The sequence below is a fragment of the Biomphalaria glabrata genome, chromosome 12, assembly GCF_947242115.1.
Source record: "Biomphalaria glabrata chromosome 12, xgBioGlab47.1, whole genome shotgun sequence".
NCBI lineage: Eukaryota > Metazoa > Mollusca > Gastropoda > Planorbidae > Biomphalaria > Biomphalaria glabrata.
Genome location: NC_074722.1, coordinates 29,263,514 through 29,289,518, shown reverse-complemented (window position 1 = coordinate 29,289,518; position 26,005 = coordinate 29,263,514). Strand labels below are relative to the sequence as shown.

Below are 26,005 nucleotides of genomic sequence, written 5' to 3'. Positions count from 1 at the left end.
ACGAAGGTGGGACCCTACTGACGCTTGCCCAGATTCTAAGACCAGCGAGAGAAGCCCTGATGGTGACCATAAGAACCCAATGAAATCCGACGAAGCTGTTGAGGGACATTTGCAAGCTAAGAGATACCAGCCAGGTCCGTACCCAACAGCCGTTGGTCCAGCTGCCAAGACTGGAGAGGAAAGTCCTGATGGTGGTAAAAAGAACCCAAGGCAGTCTGACGTTGACATTGATGGACATTTGAAAGACGAAAGTAATCGACAAGGTCTGAAACCAACAAGTGATTGGCCCGATACTGAGACGAGAGAGAGAGGTCCTGATGGCGGTGAAGAAAGCCGAATGGAGCCTGAAGCCGAAGACGAGGGACCTTTGCACCTGGAGTGTTGCCAACCTGCCCCACGAGCATGCACTCCAGACAAGGCTGAAGATGATGATCTGTTCCACAATTCCCTGTCCTGTGGATTTGAATCCCATCCCAGTCCTTCTTCGCAAAGCCCTATGAAGCCACCTCTTTTGCCAACAATCTTGGTAATCCCTGCCCTTACATCCTATACCTCTCCATGTGTCAATTGGCTGCCCTCAGTACCAAACGACAAGAGAGCTATGCAACTACAACGTCACTGCAACAAGAAGACGATCAACTGGAGGAAAAGAAGAAGGCGGCGTTTGCTTAGTCCAACGTGCATGGTGATGCTACCAAGAAATAACTGCAGCCACATGAAGACCAACTGGCGGAGAAGAAGAAGAAGGCTACTTTTGTTGAATGCAAGATGGATGACGATGCAACCTCGATATCACTGCAACCACATGAAGACCAACTGGCGGAGAAGAAGAAGAAGGCGACTTTTACTGAGTGCAATATGGATGACCATGCGATCACGAGGTCGATACAACCAGATGAAGGCTAACTGGAGGAGAAGAAAACGTTTTCTGAATTCAACATGGATGGCGATGAAAGCACGACGTCCATGCAACCAGGTCAAGACAAACTGGAGAAGAAGAAGGAAGCGACCATTACTGACTGCAACATGGATGACTCCGTCAAGCCCAAGAGACAAGCCAACTGCCACCGATCGACCCCCACCTACAGCGATGAAACTTTACAGCCAATGTCATGATGTTGATTCTGTCCGGGACGGACAGATCTAAGGAGGGGGCAGTGTTATAAACTTGGTGCTGGCACAGAGAGGGGTAGTGGTGTGTGTGTAGTCAGCCGACGCAAATCGCCCCAGGCCAGCGCTAGACGAGCGGTCAACCGTGACGAGTTACGACGATCGGCCGAGACGAATGTCAACAAGAGAGTTCGGGAAGGATCGCCGACGTGAACAGAGCTCAGGGGCGTCACGAGAGATGTAGTCATCTGACCACCTAGAAACGTCGAGCGGCGTTCTGCCCGGTTCGAGAAGGCCAGTAGGGACCCTATATAAGAGCGGAGGTGACGCAGTCAAGACAGTCGAGAAAAGGGGCTCAATACAGCAAGGTTCAGAAAGCGGGTTCACGACAGGAGTTCAGAACACGGTCGACTACAGCACAGTTCAACGGTGTGGTTCTGTACGGAGCATTACGACGGTTCAGTGCGGAGTACTGTCAAGTACAGTTGAGACGAACGGCGTCTTGATCTTGGTCTGTGATCGAGTCCGACACAACGAGCCCAAGTGTGTGAAGTCAGTCCCGAACTGTTGAACCCAGTGCAAGCCCGGAACGAGACGGAGAGGCCAGTGCAAGACTTGATACGGCGGAACGGTGGTATCGGAGAGATATTTGTTATCGCAGAGCTATTTGTACTGTTCTACGTGCTGCCAATTGTACAGTATTGGCTGTTATTTATGGACATTAAACCTTTACGTTATTTTGGAGCACTGACTTGTCAAGTTCTTTAAGTTGGTGGTGTATGGTGCAGTTTGCAGAGAGCCTGGATAGTGAGATTCGTAACAATATATATATATATATATATATATATATATATATATATATATATATATAGTTGTAAGGGAGGCGTACTTCCCCTTAGATAAACTTTGCTTTTTTTAAATAAGAATTTTTTTTTAAATTTGGCTTGTTATGTGCACATAGATCGCTCAGTGGAAAACGCGCCGGCCTTCCATTGTGGAGGCTCGAGTTCGAATTCAGACTTGAACAGTTTTTGTTTTTATGAAATATTTGAAAAGGCAGCACCGAAACCTTCTCCAATACAACAAATGACCTGCCTGAATTTTAAAATAAAGGAATTGTTGAGTATTTCATTTCTAGTTTTAATGGAGAAGAGCTGACCACTTCATCCAGATCTGATTTAACTGTGGTGTGTTAGACACCTTATTTATATAGGTTAGTTATTTTAGTTATTTAGCGACGCACCATAGTAGACGCATATTGAACGGGACTAGTGACGTTTGGGATATGTTGGGTTAGAGACCGGAAAATCAGTTAGCGATAGAACATTCCAGGGTAACGACGTGTTTAGTGACAGAGACTTCTACTGTGGCCTTTTATCATAATAAATATATATTAACTTGTTCATCATCGTTGACTACATCTCTTCACCTGTTACAATTGATGTGCCAGTTCTTGTTTGTGTTGTTGGTCAACTACACGTAATACACCCGAACAATTACACCCAAACGATTGCAGAGTAATTGGTTGACTTCAAGACAGCCTGAACTAGCAACATCACAGTGGCGACCCCGAACCTCGAAGCCGGACCCTGATGAAGACGAACATCGAACCGGACCTCGAAGCAGAACGTTTACTCAGGTGAGGGTCGTGCACTCGAAGTTATAAGATTTCATCGGAGTACGGCTGAACACAGCAGCATCACAGAGTGACTTTGTTCTAGATCTACATACAGTCATCGCCTGTTTGATCGCACGTTCGACGAGCCGTTAACTCAGGGTGACCTTCGTCAGGACAGTAATCATCGCAACGTCTGGTCTGCTTAACCAGTATATTATCAAAGCCTGATCTTCATATGCTGAATCGACCTACAACCAGAGAAACCGTTCGTTCATAACGGGTGAGAGATCGTTAGTGAACCTGTTGGACATATTTTTTCTTCGTCATAGGAGCCACATTGAGTATCAAGTTTTACCTCGTCAGTTTCGAGAAGGACAGTTTGCCCGCTGTCAGAAGTATTGTGAGTACTACAAGTTTGGTAGCTAACTAAATCGAAATCGCTCTGTCGTCTTACCCTTGGAGAGATTCTTGTGGAGCAGTTTGCTCATTGAACCGGTTGCTTGCCACGTTTATAACGGTCACTGTGTTTAACCTTTGGAAGGTTAGTGAAGTAATCTTTATCAGTACTGAACATTGATATATCTAGTATTCGTCGGTCTAGACCATATCTAGACTTGTTAGCAGTGAAGTTGTGGAAACAGCTACATCCACTTAATTTCGTTGAAAACCGTTAATCGTCTAACGGAACGTCGTCGGAGGTGACCTTGGTTTCACCTAGTCTACATTGGACAGTTGGTCTAGTGAAGCAGAGTACAACAGCAAACTTCGTCGTACTACCAGAGTAGCAGCAGAAGCAGTGAACTATTTTAGAGAACCGTTATTCGTCAGCCCAGATCAAGTCATCGTCGAGAAAGTCGTTATTCGTCAGCCCAGATCAAGTCATCGTCAAGAAAGCCGTTATTCGTCAGCCCAGATCAAGTCATCGTCAAGAAATTCGTTATTCGTCAGTCGTCCAGATCAAGTTGCCGTCAAGAGACTGTTATTTGTCAGTAGTCGTCTACACAAGTCAAGTCATCGCCAGAAGAACCGTTAACCTATTCGTCAGTAACTGTGTACACAAGGTCGTCGGAACTACACATACGCTCATCAACAGTCGTCGAAGAAACTGGAACATTTTGCTGTGGCATATCAGGACATCTGTGGCATTACGTGGGATACTGGTAGCACCGGAGAACAGAGTCAGAACTGGAAGAGAGGCAGTGGAATTTGTTGTGATCTAGCATATTCGGGAGTCCGAACAAAGGGATCTTTCTTATCAAAAGCTAAGTGCCATTTTTCTTATTAGTATATGTTTAGATTGCCCTTAGAAATAGATTTTGTCTAAATTTGGTACGTTAGCCTGAGTAAAATCAGGTGGTGCGCCTTAAAACCCGTCGGGGTAGAAGACGTAATTTAGATGAAAAGCTATATTATATATTTAGGATTGTAATTTGTTTTGTTTGTGTAAACGTCATATCCGTTGTTGCCTGGTTACTTCGTGACGTTATCATTGTGTGCCATATTGTCACATCCCAACCCATAGTGATAGTCTCATTTAATTATTTCATTTGTTTATATTATTTTAAATTATTTATTTTTATTAATTTAATTAGATCTGTATTTTTTTTTTTTCACTTAATGATAGAAAGTGCGGGTAGGATTCTTTTACTGTGAATCAGACTAAAATAATTTTAGTTTGAGCGGTTAAAATCAATTATGATTTTGCCATGAGAATAATGCCGAAACTGGCTATGTAGTCAAACACTGTCGTCTGGCTAAATATAGATCTGCAAATTTTGTACATCTCTTTGGTACAATTTAATCATCTAGACTCTAATTTGAAATATTATTAAGTTGAAGATGAATGAAGGTAGTACATTCTAGATATATATATCTTGTTGAAGATATATTTGACACTGTATACACATATTTGTTTCGTATGGTTAAATAGAACCATAATCTAATCTAGATCTAGACTCTAGACAGTCCTTGAATTTACTCTAGACACTTCACTGTGACTTCAGTCATACCAGATTTTAAAATTGATCATAGTTATTCATACTAGATCTAAAAGTCATAGTGCTCTTGATAACTATAGATCTAAATAGTATTATTATACATACTATAATATACTAGATTTAAATTTGTGTGTAATACTAGATCTAATATACAGATTTGAATATAACCATAATAACTCAGACTAGATTTATACATTTACTAAATCTATAGATAGAGACATACCATTTAAAATTTGTATAAAAGTGTGGAAAAACTTAAATATAAAATAAGTTTAAAGTATAGCCATAACTAATATAGGCCAAGTAAAAATATATATAAAATATAAAACACAATGGCTACATCATCATATGTGGACCTTAAGGAGGTTAAGGAAACAGCTATGCAGGATGGAAAGGCCATGGAGTTAAAAGGAAAGGACTTAGCAGCTTATGTACAGCAAGTGGTGAAGGAAGAAACGGAACGTCAAAGACAAGAGATAGAAAGACAAGAAGAACGTCAAAGACAAGAGATAGAGAGACAAGATAGGATCAGAAAGGAAGAATATGAGAAGCAAAAAGAGGACCGAGAACATGAAGCTAAAATGGAGAAGATGAGATTGGATGCAGCACAAGCCAGAGCCCAAACTGAACAAGGAAATAACACAAATAACTCAAATAATTATACCACTCAAAGAGACAACCCTAATTCGCAGACATGGCTAAAGAGAAAGATACAAAGTTTTGATGAACAGAAGGATGACATTGGTGATTTTCTGAAAAGATATGAGGCAAAAATGTCTACATTTAATATGCCTGAAGAGGAATGGTCTGAAATACTGATAGACTTTGTTCATGGTCAAGCTCTAACAATATGCCAAAATCATGACCATCATATTGATGATAGCTATCAGGTTTTAAAAAGAGAATTATTAAATGCCTATGGTCATAATGCTACAACTTTTAGAAAGAAATACTTTGACAATATACCATCATTAGGAATAGAACCCCAAACTACCATTAATATGGAAAAGGATTTTTTCAATAAGTGGGTAAAATTAGAAAAAGTAACAAACTCTTATGAAGGATTAAAAAATTTTATTCTAGTGGACAACTTTGTAAATAAATGTGATCCTCAATTACAATCTTTTATTAGAGAAAGAAACCCAAAAACTATAGATGAAATAACAGAGATAATGAGAGTATACAAAAATGCATATCCAAATAAACCATTTTCTGATAGAGATAAGAGCAAAGTAGATTTAATAGGATACACCAAAGAAAATGTTGATAGAAGTAGAAATAGAAACAGATCAAATAGTGGAAATAGAAAATATAGTGAAATAACCTGTTTTAAATGTCAAGGAAAAGGTCATATAGCAGCTAACTGTAGAAGAGGGAATAGTAGATCTGGAAGTAGAAATAGATACAATGAACAAAATAACAGTAGATATAGGAGTAGAGATAGGAATGACAGGGGAAATTATAGAAATAGGAGTTACAGTAGGGAATACAAAAATAAAGGTACAGATAGGATATATTTCATGGAAGGAAATAGGAACAATTTTGCAGTGTACCCAGGGTTTGTAGATAGAATTCCGGTGGAATTAATCAGGGATTCAGGTTGTAACACTTTGGCAGTAAAAACTAAATTTGTCAAACCTCATTGGTATAAAGGGTTTACTAAGAAAGTAGAATTAGCAGATGGCACTGTAAGGGAATTTAAAGCTATAAGGGTGTACATTGAAACTCCATTTTTCACTGGTTATTGTGATGGCATTGCAATACCAGAAATGAGATATGATATGTTAGTAGGAAACATAAAAGGAGTTAAAGAATGTTCAAGAAAAGAATTAGAAGACTGGCAAAACAAATACAAAAACATAAGACAAAATCATGAAAACATAGAAACACAAAATATAACAAGTATGATAATAACAAGATCAATGGATAAACAAAGTAAGAAACAGGAAAATACAATAAATGTAATAAGTAAGGATGAAGAAAAAGAAACCAGTAATGTAATACAAATAGAAAATACAGATGTTAAGGAAAGTGAGATAGAAAATGAAACACAAAATAGTCTGGAAACACAAATATCTCAAAGTGAAAAAGAAACAACACCCACATTTGCATTAGAACAAATGAATGACAATATTATTGGGAAAATTTATTCAAGAATATCAGATAAAAACAATAATAATCCAATGGAGAAATTTTGTATAGAGAATAAAATATTGTTTAGACAAACAAGTAATGATAACAAGAAAATAAAACAACTTGTCTTACCACAGAAATATTGGAAAGATGTTTTAATCATGACACATGATAATAATTTAGCAGCACATAGGGGAGTAAAGAAATGTTATAGGAACTTGTCAAAACAAGTATTTTGGCCCAAAATGAAAGCAACAATCAACAAATACATAAACTCATGTGACATATGTCAAAAGAGATCTAACAAAAGCCTAGTGAATAAAGCACCTATTCAAGAAATGGATGAACCTACGGCACCATTTCAGAAAGTATCTATTGATTTAATAGGTCCTTTAATTCAAACTGAAAATAATAACAAATACATTCTAACAGTAATAGACATGTTTAGTAGATACCCAGAGGCAATCCCATTATCAAATACAAGTGCAGAAAATATCATTAATGCCATAACTCAAAAAGTAATTACAAGACATGGTATACCTAAAATTATATTGAGTGATCAGGGATCTCAGTTTAAGTCAGAACAATTTAAGAAATGGACTAAACAATACAATATACAGCACATATACTCTTCGGTTTACCACCCGGAGAGTAACGGTTTATGTGAACGATATGGTGGATCATTAAAAAGATCACTAACAAAGATAATTCAGAATAATCAGAACAAGTGGGATCATTACATTAACTATGTACTATTTGCTCATAGAAACAACATCCATGAAGCAACACAATTTTCACCATATGAAATAATACATGGAAGAAAACCCAGAGATGAATTAGATGTTTTTAAAGAAAATCTAATAGACAATGAGAATAAATTAAATAATGACAGTGAAACAACAATCACAACAGAATTGAAAGAAATATGGACTCAAGCATATAACAACAATAAGAAGTACAAACAAAGTACTCATGAGAATCTAAATAAGAAAAGACAATTGAAAACACTAGAAGTAGGAAACAATGTATTAATATTGATAAATGACCTGAAAAATAAAATTGGTAAACAATGGAAAGGTCCATTTAAGGTGATAAAACAAATTAGTGATGTGAATTATCAAATTGAAATAAATGGGAAAATTAAAACATATCACATAAATAATTTGAAACTGTATAATGATAGAGAAGATGAGTTGATACAAAACATTCAGGAGGAAATAGAAAATAAATTTTCAGAAAGAGAAGAATGCTTGATGATAATAACAAATGAAAATCATAATGAAAATGATATTAAGGAAATACCTGTAATAGAAACAAAAGAGAATCAAACTTGGCAAAAGATTAATCTTAATAATCTAACTAAGGAAAAGTCAAAAGATATAACTAAAATAATACAGGAATACAAAGAAATTTTTTCCAGCATACCAGGAAAAACTAATATTATTAAACATGACATTAAAGTAACAGATCCAAAACCTATCAAGCTCAAGCCATATAGAATACCGCTACATTTACAAGACAAAGTAAAGAAAGAAATAGACAATTTACTAGAATCAGGTATAATTGAACCATCAACATCTCCTTATGCTTCACCAATTGTGATAGCCAAAAAGAAGAATGGAGATATAAGGTTATGTATTGATTATAGGAAACTTAACAACATCACAGAATTTGACCCATATCCAATGCCAAATATAGAGGATATTTTACATAAATTAAATGGAGCAAAATTTTTTACTAAATTAGATTTAACTAAAGGTTATTGGCAAATACCTTTAACAGAAAATGCAAAACCTTACACAGCATTTGTAACACCATATGGTATTTTTCAATGGAATTATATGAGTTTTGGATTAGTAAATGCACCTGCCACATTTAATAGAATGATGAACATGATAATTGGAAACAAAGAAAATGTTATTTGCTATTTAGATGACATATGTATTTTTAATAATAGTTGGGAGGAACATTTGGTAGATGTAAAAGAAGTATTCAAAATAATAAAAGAAAGTGGACTTACAATTCAAGCAGAAAAAGTAGAAATAGGATTGGAGGAAATAATTTTCTTAGGACATAAAATAAATAACAACATGATTAGCCCTATTGAAGAATAATAGTAAATTATTACAGAAAGTTTATAAAAAACTTAGCAGAAATAGTGAATCCACTAAATGACTTACTTAAAAAAGGAAAACCTCAAAAAGTAGTTTGTAATGAGGAATGTGTGAAAGCTATTGACAGAATTAAAGATGTTTTTAGTCATGAACTAATATTAAGACTACCTGATAAAGACAAAATATTTTATGTCACAACTGATGCATCTGGTAATGCTATTGGTGGTTGTTTAATGCAGAACTATGATAACTTACATCCTATATTATATGTAAGTAGAAAATTGTCAGAGGCAGAGAAAAAATATAGTGTCATTGAAAGAGAAGCCTTAGCTGTAATATGGGTAATTACTAAGCTAGAGAGCTATTTAATAGGAAGGAAATTCATATTATTAACTGATCATAAACCTATTCAGTATATACAGCAAAAGAGCATGAAAAACAGTCGTGTTTATAGATGGTTCTTAGCACTACAGGAGTATAAATTTGAAGTGAAAGCTATTAGTGGAGCTGTGAATATTGTAGCTGATTTATTGTCTAGAATGACATTGAAGTGAAACAGTTTTGTAAATAAACTATGATTATATTGATTATGTAATATATATTAATATATTGACACCATTTATATGTTATGAAAAGGGAGATAAGTAAAGTTGATGTTAAGCATTTAAAAGTAAGTATGGATATTTTTTTTGTGTGAATCATTTCATATATCATTGACGAAAGTTAGTTCTATGGAAAAGGGTGAGTATAAAAGAAAAATGGACAAAAGCGTATAAAAGGGTGGTAAGAAAAAATGTATTGAATGTGTAAATAAAGTCTGTAATTGTTTTTTGAAATATTGTATTTTATCAGATTACTGCCAGTGAAGAACATTTGAGATGTGTAGGACATGCCCATAGGATGCCACATTTTCCTCTATGATGAACTGTATACCAATGAAGATGATTCTGGAATGTTATGAACTGTTATGAACATTGACATGAATATGAGGAACTGTCAAGATGAAGATGTCAAGATGAAGAGATCAAGATTTTATGTTTGTGGTCTTCCCCTTAAATTGAAAATGCCCTTGTAAGACTTGACAGTAGTGGAAAAATATTGACATATTTTTTTTTTCAAGGGGGGGAGGAATCTGTTAGACACCTTATTTATATAGGTTAGTTATTTTAGTTATTTAGCGACGCACCATAGTAGACGCATATTGAACGGGACTAGTGACGTTTGGGATATGTTGGGTTAGAGACCGGAAAATCAGTTAGCGATAGAACATTCCAGGGTAACGACGTGTTTAGTGACAGAGACTTCTACTGTGGCCTTTTATCATAATAAATATATATTAACTTGTTCATCATCGTTGACTACATCTCTTCACCTGTTACAATTGATGTGCCAGTTCTTGTTTGTGTTGTTGGTCAACTACACGTAATACACCCGAACAATTACACCCAAACGATTGCAGAGTAATTGGTTGACTTCAAGACAGCCTGAACTAGCAACATCACAGGTGTAATGAGGGAATTTTAAAAGAATTTTATTTTATTTTTATTTTATTTAATTGAATAAGTTTTAGAAATTGTTTGTTCAAAAGTAATTTTACAACCAATAATTCATCTCCAGGTTAATACTTCAATAAGGTAACAAGAAAACAACAGAACGGCCTTGGTTGTATTTTACTTTGACTCCTCCTCCTCGGCACCCCTGACAATCTATCAGTACATTATTTAAGTGAACAAGTAATGCCAAAAGATGAACGTATAAAAGTGATATGGTAAAAACATGAATGGTTATATACAAGTACAAGTGGCTGAGAGATAGAATCGAATCAGAAATTTAAAAAAAAATTTTTGTTTTCAATAAAATAAATAATATTTGCGCAGCTTTAACATCCAAAGAGCCGCATGTTGCCGACCCCTGATCTAGACCAGTGTTTTCCAAACCTTTTTTCTTATCGGACACTTAGCACATTTTGAGTATTTAGCGGTACACTCTGCTTATTTTTAGAGAGATTAATTTACTTGGTCACCTACAAGTTAATTATTCCAGTAGTACGTGGAACATATAGGATTCTGCGGAACACAGTTTGAGAAGCACTGATCTAGAGGAATAGGTAATATAACGTATGAAATACTATATTCACTACGAATATATAGCATACATAACATGAAGGCACACTAAAGACCCGAGGCCAGCGATACACTTCAGGCTCACGCTGACCACAACTGAATAACCAATTATGGCCGATACAAAGACAACAGCTACGCTAAGATCAAGCTTGACTTCCACAGAGTCCCAAGCCCGAGTCGCCAATACCGGAGAACAATAAACCGAAGCTCCAACAAAGAACCAGCCATCCAAGTCAAAACACAAGAAGTAATGACGTTTATAAAGCGCGCCTTTGGAAACAGCTCATAGTATATTATGGCCCTGGTGTCAAATCACAAAAAGTAATGAGGTTTATAGAGCACGCCTTTGGAAACAGCTCATAGAATATTATGGCCCTGATGTCAAAACACAAGAAATAATGAGATTTATAAAGCGCGCCTTTGGAAACAGCGCCTAGAATATTATGGCCCTGATGTCAAAACACAAGAAATAATAATGAGATTTATAAAGCGCGCCTTTGGAAACAGCGCCTAGAATATTATGGCCCTGATGTCAAAACACAAGAAATAATGACGTTTATAGAGCACGCCTTTGGAAACAGCTCATAGAATATTATGGCCCTGATGTCAAAACACAAGAAATAATGAGGTTTATAAAGCGCGCCTTTGGAAACAGCTCATAGAATATTATGGCCCTGATGTCAAAACACAAGAAATAATGAGATTTATAAAGCGCGCCTTTGGAAACAGCTCATAAAATATTATGGCCCTGATGTCAAAACACAAGAAATAATGAGATTTATAAAGCACGCCTTTGGAAACAGCGCCTAGAATATTATGGCCCTGATGTCAAAACACAAGAAATAATGACGTTTATAAAGCGCGCCTTTGGAAACAGCTCATAGTATATTATGGCCCTGGTGTCAAATCACAAAAAGTAATGAGGTTTATAGAGCACGCCTTTGGAAACAGCTCATAGAATATTATGGCCCTGATGTCAAAACACAAGAAATAATGAGATTTATAAAGCGCGCCTTTGGAAACAGCGCCTAGAATATTATGGCCCTGATGTCAAAACACAAGAAATAATAATGAGATTTATAAAGCGCGCCTTTGGAAACAGCGCCTAGAATATTATGGCCCTGATGTCAAAACACAAGAAATAATGACGTTTATAGAGCACGCCTTTGGAAACAGCTCATAGAATATTATGGCCCTGATGTCAAAACACAAGAAATAATGAGGTTTATAAAGCGCGCCTTTGGAAACAGCTCATAGAATATTATGGCCCTGATGTCAAAACACAAGAAATAATGAGATTTATAAAGCGCGCCTTTGGAAACAGCTCATAAAATATTATGGCCCTGATGTCAAAACACAAGAAATAATGAGATTTATAAAGCACGCCTTTGGAAACAGCGCCTAGAATATTATGGCCCTGATGTCAAAACACAAGAAATAATGACGTTTATAGATTTATAAAGCGCGCCTTTGGAAACAGCTCATAGAATATTATGGCCCTGATGTCAAAACACAAGAAGTAATGAGGTTTATATAGCGCGCCTTTGGAAACAGCGCTTATAAGAGAAACACAGAAGAAAGTAGCAACTCAATTAGTGCATGACTAGAGTGACATTTGATTCTCTTAATAAACTTTACTTGGATAGATTAGATTGACAGGCTTCGAATATTTACTCAGAACTAACATCCCAACCTCGGGCAGGGTTCGAACTCGAGACCATCAAATCCGACAGAACGCATACCACACGACCAGGCAGACGCTTAGACCTTCTTGTTAAAATTAAATAATTATCCTTTAATATTTTCCACCAAAGGAGGTAGGTTTCAGGTTATAGGTGGCTTGTAGTTCATAACTTCTGATATTTTTTTGTTGAAAACGTTTAAACTTGTCAATCTACCTGCATTGCGGGTCAAATGGCGCGTCCCCGAGAGATTCTTGAGTTTTATGTGATAACACAAACTCTTTTTTGTAATCTTGGTATTATTTAGTTAGCGGCACTGATCTTTTAATATAGCGACCTTGACATTGATTAGTTTGTCTATTTTTTGTTTAATCCCTCTATCATTTTCTTACGTTTTTCCGTTGGTTTCAAAACATTCCCACCACATTTCTTCAAATCGCTTTCTCTTTTTACATTTTCTCTCTTACTGTATTCTATTTTAAAATCGTAAACGGGATTTAAGAAACTCAATGTGGAAACAAAGAACAGATAAGTGTGATGAACTTCAAGCTTTTAATCCCCACAACATTACGCAAACGACTTCTAAGAAATATATTACTGTATATATCATCTCGAAGGCGCTGTGGCTGAGCGGCAAAGCGCTTGGCTTCTGAACCGGGGGTCCCGGGATCGAATCCTGGTGAAGAGTGGGATTTTGTGATTTCACTAACCCTCCACTACCCCTGAGCCACAGAAATATATGGCCTTTACACCATTTGCCCTATAGATCGTAAGGGCTGAAAGGGAAACTTTATTAAATATCGTCTCATCACATGTCTGCCTGTTGTCCCGTGTAGCTCATTGGCCACCAACACACTTTCTCCAGGCGTCTCAGTTCTGATGTTGCATACATGTTAATACTGATGTGTGTGTGTGTGTGTGTGCGTGTACGTGCGTTAGTTATTTACAATGTAAATTTCGACTTCCCAAAACATGTAGAAAAATAAAATAGTATGTCTTACACAAAGAGTTCGTTCTCAATTATTCATTATAACTTTTTTACCACTTTAGAGGATTTATGGTCTTCAGAGCTGATCTTTTCACCAAGGGAAGGTAAACTTGTGCCATGTAACCATTAAAGCCCTGTTATTTATATATCCCACCCAGCGCCGATCTCTATAAGGTCTTTAACAGAGGTTCTCAAACTTGCCCAAGGACCTCTAGGAAACAAAAATTCTAGTGAAGAGGTTATTTCAATGCTACACAATTTTCATCATTCTGAGGACCCCTTTCGTTCGTCTCGTGGACCCCCTGGGATCCGCGGACCACATTTTGAGAAACACTGGGATAGAGCATTATTTAAAGTTCAGATATCTGATATAAACATTTTACAGCCAAAGACCGTCGAAGTTTAAAATGGATACTCTACGTAATGATTGAAGCAGTTCTTGGGTTGTTGGCCTTAGCAGGTCAGAGTTGTGAAGACATTGATGCAAGAGATGTTGAAGACGAGAATAAGGCGAATCGTAGCTGCGGCTGGTATGTCCATTGGCCAGCGTCCAATGCTGTCTGCTGTGGTTGGTCGTGCTAAAAACGCTTTCATTGCTAGCGCAGCCCTGGCGACGCTTAGCTCTGAAGCCTTCGAACGCATTAGCGACGTCGTAGCTGGAAAAGTAATCTGAAAGCGTGGATCTCACGGCCACGCATGCGCTGTAAACATCTGACTCTTTGCTCGTCGCGCGGCCCAGAACGACTTCCGGTGCCACGTAGGCATGTTTGTTCTCAATGAGAGGCATGGGCTTGTACTTCTTTCCCTTTGAGAGAGACGTGGTGGCGCTCAAGTCTATCAGACGTATGCCAATGTCAGGGTCACGCGTGACGTCAGTGATTCCTATTTCGGTTTCATTCCATTTCACAATAATATTGTCCAGTTTGAAGTTGTTTATCAATATTCCGGAATCGTGTGCAATTTGTAAATGTGAGATCAACAGTATAGAAACCTTTTCTAAGATTTTTTGCCGGTAAGACTTTGTTCTGCACAATGGCCAAGTGTAGTCGGACTGGATGGACATAAAAATGTTTTTTAAATTCACTTGACAAACATCACGTTTGAGAAACAGGACTCCATCTTCGTCCACTACGTATTTCGACCTTTTGCGTAATTCGCTTATATCCCAGTCAAAGAGTTGGGTGCTGGTGACAAATGACTCTAGAGTGACTCCATTACCAAAGAACTCTTGCACAAATGCAATCTCGGAAAGTCTCTTATACTCAATAGTAAAACCTATTACCTTAGGGGCTACGCCTTTGCTAGCCAGGCTCATCGTGATGCAGGTTTCTTGCCGGATTAGCTCAAAGTCGACCTTATAGAACTCCTTCACGACAACCGTCTGGTTGTGGTCGTTAAGCACTGCAAGACGAATAGCGTTGTCGCTGTATTCGTGATACCGGGTGATCCACTGATTGACCCCGGGGACAAAATCTTTATCGTTCAAAACTGGAATGGCTGTGATGCAGTTGAGATGGCCGTTCATATTCTGTAACTGTGGAACTATCTTCTTTCGGGAGACAAAGCCTTCATTCACATTGTCATATTTTGAACTGAACACGGCTTTGGACTTGTCCACAGCTCTCTTCACGTATTGAAACCGGATGAGGTCCTGGCACGTGTTTCCTCCCTCGTTGTCGCATCCGACGTGTTTGGCTATCTCTAAGTAAATGCGTTCGATCTTGGCAATAACCTCGGGCATTTCCGGCCTGTCTCTAGGGTCAACGGACATGCACCATCGCGCAAGGTTCAGAAGACTCGGCTCAGGGTATACCGTCGTAATTAAGTCCAGGACGTAGCCATAGGCGTAAACGTCGGAGGCCACGCTGGTGTAAGTGTAATTATACAGCTCCGGTGCTAAGTGGTCGTATCCCTCCAATGAGGTCACGTCGTGCGTGTATAGTTTTCCCGTCTTGTAAGTAGACAAACCAAAGTCAATGATGTAAGTTTTCACCTCATGTCCAATATTTTGCACCAAGATGTTCTTTCTGTGAAGGTCGTTGAAGAGCACGCCACGCTGGTGGAGCTGGTGCAAATTGACAGCAATCTCATGACAAATCTGGACCCACTGCAAGACGCCCAGAAAATCTGCGCCCTGCATGAAGTCTTGGAGATTTTTGGCATTTGCCACGTACTCATAGACTATCGAAACATTTTGGGTTAAGGGTCCGGTAGGCAGCAGTCCAATCAGCTTTGGCGTGAAGCCCAATATTTCTGCAAACCTAAAAATAAATTGCAAAAAAAGATTTTAAAATCCTAAATACTGTCTATGTCTATGTATCGGTAACAACTAAACCCCACTTGCACACCTATTCGAGAAACAATTTGCAAAAAAAAAAAAAGCTGAATGATGTAAGCATAAAAAACATGCAAATATTATTTATTAAAAAAAGCTTATCTAAGAGGAATAACTCTGCACTTACAGTTATATCTTTCACTAATGTAAAAGTTATATTTCCCTTTTCGTTATAAAATAAAATAACTAAACACCAAAAATTAATGGACTAATTGTTTTTTGTTTTTTTAATTGATTTATGTTTTGTTGGGTACAATAATAAAAGTTTAAAGTTTCAACTGATCCGAGAATGGGTGTAGAAGAAATAAAGTATACAATTATCTAAAGGGACCAAACACTACATATTTAGCCATATCCTTGAATACTGAAGGATTTATATCTAACAAAATAATTAATTAGAAAAAATTATTGACTAATTGGTAAGTTTAAAAAAAAAATTGGTTAATGTCTTGTCTATGCCAATGAAGGATTGATGAATACAGAACTTTAAAATATATAAATTAAAAAAAAACGATGTTTACCGGTTCATTCTGACCTCATGCAGAAGTCTAGAAAAAGTGGTATCTCTGAATTTCTTGACAGCAACGGGAATCCCAGATCCCCGGAGCTCTCCGAGCGTTATGTCAGCAAAAGATCCCATGCCAATCAGGAGGAATTCTTTATTGGGGTTCACGTAATGAATGACGCAGCATCAACGGATAGGGGTCATCTGTTGAATAAACAACATGTAATCGGCAACTATGAATAATATAAATAAGGGTTAAAAACATTACAATGCATTTATCTATTTCTTGTAAAGCGTATATCAAGTCACTCTGTTTATCTGGAACAATTCTCGTACACGATCACTCAAATACCTCTCTTTCTCCCCTTCCCAACTGGTTCAGACACGTCATAGGATCATAGCGTATTAAGAAAGCTAAAAGCTTGATATTGAGCTAAACAGAAAGAATCAGTAAAACTATTTGTGATCGCGCAGATTTATGATTGTGAATCTAGAATCTAGATCTATTACAAATTGAAATACATGACTGACTCAAACTAATGATACAACTTCACTTAATATAAGCTTTGTTGTTGTTTGTTTAAAAGTATTTTTATGTATTTCTTTTTTTTAAGATTTATACTATGCAATTAGATCTGTTCAAGAGAAATGTATATAGATCTAGATATAACCAGTAACACAGGCTAAAAACGCAAAATACCTAGGTGTTATAATAAATGAAAAACTGTCATGGAATCCCCATATTGATGAAACTATAAAAAAAATCAAATCAAACAAAGCATTAGGGTTTAATAGAAGATATTTCTATAAATAAAATAAGAACATAAAACTAAAATGTTATTTAACATTGGTTAGGTCAATAATAGAATATACATCCTCTGTTTGGGACCCCTCAACTCAAGAAAACATTAAGAAACTGGAACAGACACAAAATAGAGCAGTGAGATTCATAACAAACGAATATTCACATTTGACTAGAGTAACACCTTTAGTAAAATCACTAAATTTAGAAAACCTTCAGGTTAGAAGACTTAAAAGTAAAGTCTCAATTATACATAAAACACTGAACCATAATCTTCAAATGCAAAAACACAATTTAATAAAATACTTAGAAAGACACAAAGATAAAGACACATTCCTCGTCCCATATGCTAGAACAAATTTGTACAAAAGCTCCTTCTTTCCTAGCGCTATTAGAGCATGGAATGGGTTGCATGAAATAGCCAGGAAAACCAGTGACTTGGCGGAGTTTAGGTCATTGGTTAATATGCATGACTAAATGCATGACAGGTAGGACGTAATCATCTTCTTTTTTGAAGTAACATCTGTATCATATAAGAAGATATGAAGATAAGATTGACTTTATAAACAAACTCACCTGTTAGCCTAGGAGGGACGATATAAACATCTCTGATATCGTCATTTCCATGAGCTTCTCCTGACAACAAAGTGCCCGGATGTGATGAAAGTATTACTGAAAAAAAAAAAAGGGAAAATAAAAAAAGAAAGTTGAAAAAACAAACAAAAAAAAAAAAAGCTTTTTTATAGGGAAAAAAAAGTACATTTACAGCTATCGTCTATCAATAGTGTAAGGTTTATTTCCCTTTTATTTATCTAACAAAATTAATTAATTGGTTAATTTTTTGATTGATTCATGTTTTATTAGGGACAATGAATAATAACTCGATCAGAGCTAGTGGAAAAAAAAACGTGTACACAATTTGTACCAGACAAATTGTGGAGTGATGTGATAGTCAGCTTTGTAAAATAAAAAAAAACCAAAGAGAAAAAGATATAAAATACTCTGTCTCTTTCTTTCTCTCTTCACGTGTTTTTTTGTTTCATTGTCTCTCTCTGTCCTTCTTTTTCTAAAAATCCCGCCATTATGCGTTCTGTCTCTCAATCTCTCTTTTTATTTTTCTTCTCCCCCCCTCTCTCTCTCTCTCTCTCTCTCTATATATATATATATATATATATATAGATAGATATATAGATATATATTTTTTCTCTCTCTATATATATATATATGTATGAAAAGGCTCAATCTCTTGTTCCAATCCTCATGACAGTTTTTGTGTGGAAACACAAACTCAAAATCGGTCCCCGAAGTGGTCAGAAAGAACATCCGAATAAAATTATATTAAAGACAAATGAGAGATATAAAAAGGAAAAAGAAGGTTAACAGATCTTGTGTAGTGCCCCAACTGTCCCGCAGATCAAAGGATAGGTGAAAGTGAATCTTATGAAACACAGACGTTGTTTGTTTTTTAAATCTTATCTTATGAAATACAGACGATACTTCTTAATTTATCTCATAAAATAGAGGCGTTGCTTCTTATCTTATCTTATGAAATATAGAGGTTACTTCTTATCCTATGAAATACAGACGTTGCTTAAAAAAAGTACATGATTTTACATGTATTCATAGTCGCATATGCGTTCTGTCTCTCAATCTCTCTTTTTATTTTTCTTCTCCCCCCCCCCTCTCTCTCTCTCTCTCTCTCTCTCTCTCTTTATGTTCCAATCCTCATGACAGTTTTTGTGTGGAAACACAAACTCAAAATCGGTCCCCGAAGTAGTCAGAAAGAACATCCAAATGAAATTATATTAAAGACAAATGAGAGATAAGAATGGAGAAAGAAGGTTAACAGATCTTGTGTAGTGCCCCAACTGTCCCGCAGATCAAAGGATAGGTGAAAGTGAATGTAAAGTTAGATGTGAACCTGGCCTAACTAGTTCCCCTTTCAGACCTTGTGGTCTATAGGGTAGATGATGTAAAGTTCATCTGTTTTTGTGGCCTACGGTTAACGAGGGTGTCATGTAGCCAGCACAACGACCAACCGCCTTTACTTTTCCCCAACTAATGTCAGGTACCATGGGTGGACTCAGAGGCGCCCAAAGATTCCAAAGTTGAAAATCCCAGTTTTCACCAGGATTCGAACACGCCGGTTCGTAGCCAAGCGCTTTACCGCTCAGCCACCGCGCCTCCCCTGGCCTAACTGATGTCTCATAATTGATCTAATTGTTTTGAAAAGGGATCACTCTTATTCGAATCCACCAAATATAGAAAAAAAACCCGCATTTAAAAGTTGGTCAGGAAATGAAGTTTACAAGATTACTATTCGTTTTAAATTAGGTCTAACTTATAATGCATACTAATTAGCTTTTTCTCTTTATAAAACTGCTTGCATAACTGATTTTAAAAATTAGATTTTTCGCTTTCAGAAAAAAAAAGTAGCCGTTGCATCAGAACTTTGAATGGTCTAAAATATTGTGATGTCGGATTTTCAATATTTTTTCTAGTTTACGAGATCTAAACGGGACGGACGGACGGACGGACAGACGGACAGACATTTCGCACAAAACTAATAGCGTCTTTTCTCCTTTCGGGGGCCGCTAAAAAACATTTCCATAATTATTGCACAAAAAAAAATGCAGTTTACAAGATTACAATTCCTTTTAAATTATGTCTAACTTATAATGCATACTAAATAGATTTTTTTTCTCTTTAAAAAAAACAACATTTGTTTGTGTGTAACTATAGTACTTAATATAACAGAACTTACATAACTTAACAATACAAATCTAAAAACAAAATTTTTTTTGCAAAAAATTTACAACTGTTTGCGTAAATGTGTCAACAATATGGAAAATGGTGTTCTCCTCTGATAAAGAGCCTCAAGTGTTTGAGTGTTTAATAGTTAATAGTTCTAAAAGTGGTGCATTTTTATGAAAAAACTGCTTGCATAAGTGATTTTAAAAATTAGATTTTTCCCTTTCAGAAAAGAAAAAAGTAGTCGTTGCATCAGAACTTTGAATAGTCTAAAATATTGTGATGTCGGATTTTCACTATCTTATCTAGTTTACGAGATCTAAATGGGACGGACGCACAGACGGACAGACATTAAACCAGAACTAATAGCGTCTTTTCCCCTTTCGGGGGCCGCTAAAAATCATAACTAAATTTACCTTTCAACGAAATCTGAAACAGAATAATAATTCCTAACAAATTCCACAGAACAGACATACTGGAGGCCATTTTAATAGTTATCTTGCTAGTGATGCACCTACTGTGTGATCTCACACGACCGACATTCAATGAATGAATATTGTTGTCTGCAAGCTACACCCTGTCCTAGTTTTTATCCAGAACAGAAATAAATCGAATTCTATTAAAATCTTGTTTTTCTTTTTAAGTTGAAAGTTCACATCGCCATGTAGGTAACAGCTGAATGTGTCTTTAAAAAAAGTCTGGGCTATTTGTTTCTTTTGCCTGTTCGTATTCACACCATTAAGTGTAACGGGTACATCATGGCTAGAAACAAGCCGTATCATGTTGTCTGCTATTGTGGACAGTCGTCCCTGGTTAGAAATCTCGCGCCAAAAAGTACTGCACTAAAAACAAACCAAATATATAAAAAATCCTTTTAAAAAACAAAAACAAAGCTTATCTAAAAGTAAATACCAATAATGTACAAGTTATTTCCCTTATTCGATATCAAACAAAAGAATTAATTACCAATCATTAATTGACTAATCGAGAATGTTTTATTATTGGTTGATGTTTTGTTAGGTACAATAAATAATAATTAATTGTCTAATTGATTAGTTTTTAGCGGCCCCCGAAAGGGGAAAAGACGCTATTAGTGTTGTGTGAAATGTTTGTTTGTCCGGCCGTCCCGTTTAGATCTCGTAAACTAAAAAAGATAGTGAAAATCAGACATCATAATATTGTTACGATCTTCTCTACCAGGCCTTCTGCAAACACTACTAAACAACACAACAGCACATCTAACACTAGAACCTGACAACAAGAACTTCAATAAACAATGTGGCGGTTTAATTACAAATACATCGACAGCCAATTCAACACAATTGGCTACATCAAATTCTTTCTTGTACTTAACAGAACTGCCTAACTAAACATTACTAGTCTCTCTAGCTCGTACAGCTACATTTTCGAGGACTCAAATGTACCACAAGTCCTTACTGCCTTGCTGTCCTGGACTCAACTGTCTTTTTTTAAACACACTGTCTCTCGACCGTGAAGGCTCTCGATCACATGACCACAACACAGGTCATACTTGCGGTTATTAGCAGTACTGTCCTTTGTCTATTGACAGCCGTTGACCCGTTGACCTGTGTGATTGGCCTGAGTGGTGTGTATCAGTAGGCCGCACACATTAACCCTTTCAGTCCGCCACTGGAGTTACAACAATATTTAATCCATTCAAAGTTCTGAAGCGAAAAATCTATTTTTTTAAATCACTTATTGCAAGCAGTTTTTTCATAAAAATACACCACTTTTACAACTATTCATTATTGATAATATCAAAAGCTGGAAGCTTTTTAGTAGGGAAGGAAACAAAATATCATACTGTGACACATTTATGCAAATGGTTTTAGACTTTTTGTTAAAAATTTTTTTTTTTTTGTTACATTTGAATTGCTACGTTATGTAAGTGCTGTCCTATTATCTACTAAATTTACCCAAAAATAATTTTTACTTTTTTTTTAAGAGAAAAAAATCTATTTAGTATGCATTTAAGTTGGACATAATTTAAAACAACAATTAATAAGTAGGTTTTCATATTAACGCATGAACTGCAGTGCTTCACTACAACCATAGAACACTCAACTATAGGAATTTTTTTTTTACGGAAATGTTTTTTTTTTCTTTTTTTTTTTTTTTTGAGGATTTGAATAAGAGATTGACCCTTTACAAAACAATTAGATCTATTAGATATTCATTATACGACATCAGTTAGGCCAGGTTCACATCTAACTTTTTCGCATTCACTTTCACCTATCCTTTGGTCTGCTGGACCGCTGGGGCACCACACAAGATCTGTCAACCTTCTTTCTCTATTCTCCTCAGTCATTTGTCTTTAATAGAATTTAATTATAACGTTTTTCTGAAAATATTGATACCTGCCATTTTACCGGCCTGGGTGGACCACTTCGGGGGCCGATTTTGAGTTAGTGTTTCCACATAAACTGTCTTTGTAACCTTGTTTTTATTGATTTATGTCTTGTCTATGTCAATGAATAGTTGAACGCAGTTTCAGCTTGATCCGAGAATGGGTATGGGCGAAATAACGTATGTATACACTTTAACACTTTTTACCATACAGACGGACAGATAGAATGAGTTGATATAAGATTGGTAAAAAAAAATGTTTAAAAATGTTTTAATATAGAAAATATACTATAAAAAAAATCCTATCAAAGTGGATGATTTTCAGCCATATATCTATCTCAATAGTGTAAGATTCATTTCATTTTTCTTATGAAACAAAATTAATTAATTACTGCTATCTAATTAACTAATTTGTTAATTTTTTTTTGAATGATTCCTATTTTGTTAAAAACGATGACTAATTGATGCAAAGTTTCAATGGCATGTTGGAGAAATAGAGTAATCAAACTGTGTACCAGACAGAGTATGTTGATGTAAGCTTCTAAAACAGGGGTTCTCAACCTGTGGGTCGCGACCCCCTTTGGGGTCGACTGACAATTTGTCAGGGGTCGCTTATGTCCATCGAAATTATGGATTGTTTTGTCCATTCTAACATGTAAAACTTGTCGCATACTACGTTTTTTTTTGTTTCAATTGGAATTTACTAAATATGTTAGTCGAGAATAGATGTTGCAGACAACAGAATCAGAATTGATTTCCAACATTTTAATTGTCCAGAGATATGTTTGTATACGTTTAAATTAATGTTGGGTAATGCATACCGACTCTCAACATCTAGACGATCGTCAATTATGTTAGAACATTCGCAGTAATTACTTACATGACTCTAATTTTGATCACTAACAAAAGTGCCCGATCCGTAATACATTGACTAAACAATGTACGTTTTAAAAAAGGTTGAATAAGGCATCCATAAATTTGAATTTTAATAGGTAAACTTTGTTTACAAATCAACAACGCATTGGACACCATGAACATTGGCTGAACTCCAAATGGTAGCTGGGGAGGAAAGCATGGACTTCTCCTGGTTCTCTAGAGAGAAACTCTTGCTGAACGCAGTGTCTCATAGCTCCCCCATTGCAGTTCAAGTGACACTTCAGTTGTCTCCCCGCTGCTCTAGTACACTTTTGTCAGACATGCACTACTGATTCCTGTGCCTTCCCCATTAGTTTGATTTGTAATAGGAGAAATGGATATTTCAAGAATATAATGACATTTTGTACTGTGATTAAACATTAAGCGTTGGCAATGCAAATCAGATATTTACATTAGGGCTCCAATTATAATTCTGTAATATCATACTTATAACCAAAAATAATTTACTGTTGGGGGTCGCGTATACGTGAGGAATTGTAAAAGGGGTCGCCGAGCTAAAAAGGTTGAGAACCGCTGTTCTAAAACATCATGAGACCTTCACTTCCTATATTCTATACACCGGATACACCCAAAAAGCTTGCTATTAATGCATAAGCCTCCATGAATGAAAATCTGCAATAGAAGCAGTTCTAAATCTGATATCAGTCCTGCATTGTACTATTTTTCTATACAGGTACACTATATCATTGTGGAGATGAAGTCAAATCGTACCCAGAACAGTTAATACGCAGGCCACATTCAGACTTATTAATTGTGTTTCTAGAAGTAAACAAAACGCCAAAACTGAAACATTTACATTAAAAAAAGGGAAGAAACGATCCAAAATATAAAAGATGCTTATTAAAAAAAGACAAATCATTTCTAAAGGGGAAGAGCTCCGCCCTTAAAACTATATCTTTCAATAATGTACAAGTTATTTCCCTTATTCGACATCAAGTAAAATAATTAGTTACCAATACTTAATTTACTAACAATCAAATTAGAGTTTTCCTCATATGGCCAACAAGCTAGTAATTCTTTTCTCAGCGCTATACGTTAACTGTTAAATTTCAAGGAAAATAGTTAGAGCCATTTCTGAGATCAGCTGTCTAGGTTCCTGGATCCAGTAATTGTCCTTGCCAATAAATAATTTAGCGAAATTTCAGCTTGGCCCAATATAGGGTGTCGGAGAAATAACGTGTACAAACTTTTTACCAGACAGACAGAGTGATTTGATAGAAGCTTTGTAAAAAAAAAAACGCTCTGGGTCAAACCTTGTGGAAGATTTCTACAAAGATCGTTATCGACCCACCCAACGAATATGAAATGAATAAAAAGGATTTAGGGAGGAGCTGCGTCTCGAACACAAACACAAACAATGGCCGAGAGATATACATGGGATTAACTACATCTTAGCATCAATAGTCTGCACATCGGGGATAACAAAAGACTTTACCAGAAATACTGTAAATAACTTACACTGAAATATAGTGTGTGATTGTATTCTCCATTTTTTCATTTCTTCATTAACTGAATAGCGGCGGCCAAAATTCAAAGAGGATAACAAAGGGAGTTTGTGTTCCACGCAAACTCGTAGGCGACCCCTGAGCCCATACCATTTTTTAAAAGTACTTTAATCACTATACACAGGGTTAGAATCAGGGTAGAGCACGCGGGGCTACAGGCCTTCAGCCCAGGGGTCTTCACAAGATAAGGGCCTCCACAAAAGAGATAAAACTATATCCTACATTCGACGGATCAGTGTTATTGAGTGTGTATGTGTGTGTTTCTGTGGTGACGGTGGAAAGGTGTTAGCGATTGGTTGTGAAGGATGGTGACATTGTTTTTAGCTAGAACAGACGACTCCAGAACGTGAGACTGTAAGGCTGTGTTATTGTAGTGAGTTAGATTTTGTTAAAAAAAATATTATTACTTAAGTTTAGTACATTTTTTTTATCTCATATCAACTTGACTTTGTCTATATTCTAAGTAAAGTATTATTTAGTATTGTTCACAAGGAAGTTAATCACGTTTTATTGGTTAAGATATAATAAGCCTACAGCTGTTTAGTTGTCTACCAGCAGTTTGGTGCTACAAATCAATGACCGTCAATAACAGTCAGAAACTTTTAAGTCTTTGTTTTGTTATAACATTTGTTTTCGCCTTTTACGGCTGACAAAAATGTCGTGATGAAGAAGTGTAGGCTTGGAATAAGTCAATACAGCTCAGGATTTTACGACAGGGCGTCTACGACGAGCCTTATCCTCCACAAACTCAAATATATATATTTTTTTAAAACTAAAGTATGCAAATTAATTTTTAAAACGAAAGTAAGTTTAAATTTACTAGATCTATTTCTATCTTCTAAAATATAGAATGCTTTTAGAAATAAGTATTTTTCATTCATAAGTGGACCCTTATTATAAAAGTTTTGGAACAATTGTAGGAGCTTCCATTATTATCTTATTACATACATAAAGTCGGTCTTGTAGACACATATGTAGTTTATTGATTGTAACAAAAGCAAACTTCGGATTTTCAATTTTTTGTTACTGAGCATGCTAA

The 26,005-nt window shown here is 36.2% G+C and overlaps 1 long non-coding RNA gene across 1 annotated transcript; it reads left to right on the top strand.

The window, feature by feature from the left end:
- Window positions 1-2,302: 2,302 nt before the first annotated feature.
- LOC129922058 (uncharacterized) lies at window positions 2,303-10,318 on the top strand. Its single transcript, XR_008774067.1, has 2 exons — window positions 2,303-4,577; window positions 9,825-10,318. It is a non-coding gene; the product is annotated as an uncharacterized LOC129922058 (long non-coding RNA).
- Window positions 10,319-26,005: the final 15,687 nt, after the last annotated feature.